Source organism: Littorina saxatilis, linkage group LG13, assembly GCF_037325665.1.
Source record: "Littorina saxatilis isolate snail1 linkage group LG13, US_GU_Lsax_2.0, whole genome shotgun sequence".
Classification (NCBI taxonomy): Eukaryota; Metazoa; Mollusca; class Gastropoda; order Littorinimorpha; family Littorinidae; genus Littorina; species Littorina saxatilis.
The window spans coordinates 26,093,112-26,095,185 of NC_090257.1; the positions used below are offsets into that span (position 1 = coordinate 26,093,112).

Sequence of the window (2,074 nt, forward strand, 5' to 3'; positions counted from 1 at the left end):
AACAAGCATTGAAATGAACAAGCGACTTTCATCCTCAAAAAAGGGATGATCGCCGCAAGCTCATATGCTCATCATTGTCCAAGGCACTCTAACTAACACTTACGTACACAGTCATACACAAGAACCAGCTTTTATTCTCGACCGGAACGTGTACACTGTGAAATGTTGTTGTTGTTTTTGTTGTTGTTGTTTTCCTTGTTGGTATGTTTGTGTTCCTTAGTTGCAGGGATCAGTTGTTTGTATGTTTTTTTTCTTCTTTATTGCTGTTTTTATTTGCGGCGTTTGTCTTTAGGTAAAAGAAACTAAAAACAAATTAGAACAAATAACATTTTTGCCTGCTTGTTTGCGCCAGGGAAAATTCCCTATACTCTAACTTGCTAACACACTCACACACACACACACACACACACACACACACACACACACACATACACACACACACGGACACACACACACACACACACACACGGACACACATACACACAAACAAACACACACACACACACATACGGACACACGGACACATACGGACACACACACACATATATATATATATACTCACACACACACACACACACACACACACACTCACACACACACACTCACGCACACACACACACACACACACACACACACACACACACACACACACACACACACACACACAGCAAAGGTCGTTCCAGCTTTAAACCATGCCGTTTATTTGTTTCTTTGACATGAAGGGAATCCGCAGGCTGCAAAAAGAAAATAATAGCAATGATGTTCCGAAGGTTGCACATGGTAATAATTATTTGAGCACAAACATAATTAAAACATGTTCATGTATCTCATCAATAAAGCAGCTGTTACACTTTCTCTACTGTTCATGCAGAGTAAAATGATAACAAAAATTAAAAAATAACTCGCTTTTATTGTGATATTGTCATTTTCTGTTTTTATTTTTGCTTTTCAAACGAACCTTTGGCCTAAAACGTACTGGTCTAAGGAAGATGGGACTTTATCATTAACTAAACCCAATACGTAAACAAAAGATTAAATACAGCAAATGTAGGCGTCTGACTGAGACTTCAAAAGAGTGCATGCTTGTTTGCGGTCAGTCGTAAAATCAAAAAGGAGTTCACACTAAATTGGATCGATAGATACATTTTATTTGTATTTTTGACCAAAATATGACATTTGACACAGAACTCGACAGTCACTGTTCACCTCGAACGCTGGCACGGTCTCTGAGGAACACTGACTGTCTCGATCTGTGTAAACTAGTTATGAGACCAACGGTAGGATGGAAGGTGGCGTCAGAGGTATAAAGGGAAGCGGAATATTTACAGTGCCGTGTACGCAGTATCCGCCAATGTATAGCTCACGCACCGTCGCGGCTGACGCGCCTAGGTTCTATACAGAACACTGCACCCTTGGGCGGGGACGTAGCTCAGTTGGTAGTGCGCTGGGTTTGTAGCCAGTTGGTCGCTATCAGCGTGGGTTCGATCCCCACGTTCGGCGAGAGATTTATTTCTCGGAGTCAACTGTGTGCAGGCTCTCTTCGGTGTCCGAACACCCCCGTGTGCACACATGCGCACGAAAAAGATCCCACGTTCACAGCAAAAGTCTCAGGGCTTGGAAAACACGAAGACACGCATGCATCATCTCTCGTCTCCGATTATCATGATCGTATTTCGATACTTTGACGAGACAAACCCAATGCTGGTGTGTCGAAGAAGACAGCCACAGCGGGCTTGTTCGAATCAAAGTATCACACCGTATCTTCAACGTATTACCAATACCTGTCCCAATATAGACCAGTTGGTCTAAGAGGACGTTAAACCCTAATAGTCAGTCACTGCACCCTCATTCAAGCAAACTGCACCGCGTTGTTCTGGACATCTGTCCTCGCCTTCAAGGTAGACTGATAGGAAGAGGTGTGAGTCACACCGACCCTAGCGGCTAAGGCAAAGCCCAATGCTCGTCTCAAAACTAAAAATGTCATATTTTAGTCAAAAATACAAATAAGTTATCAATCCTTCTCTTCTTCTTCTTCGTTCATGGGCTGAAACTCCCACGTTCACACATGCTTTTG

The 2,074-nt window shown here is 42.8% G+C and overlaps 1 protein-coding gene across 1 annotated transcript in view; it reads right to left on the bottom strand.

Moving 5' to 3' along the window:
• Positions 1-677: 677 nt before the first annotated feature.
• LOC138945378 (uncharacterized) overlaps positions 678-2,074 on the bottom strand; it is an 8,572-nt gene continuing 7,175 nt past the window's right edge. The window contains exon 7 of the mRNA XM_070316805.1: positions 678-734. The gene's annotated coding sequence lies outside the window, so the exon portion shown is untranslated. The remainder of the gene's footprint in view (positions 735-2,074) is intronic.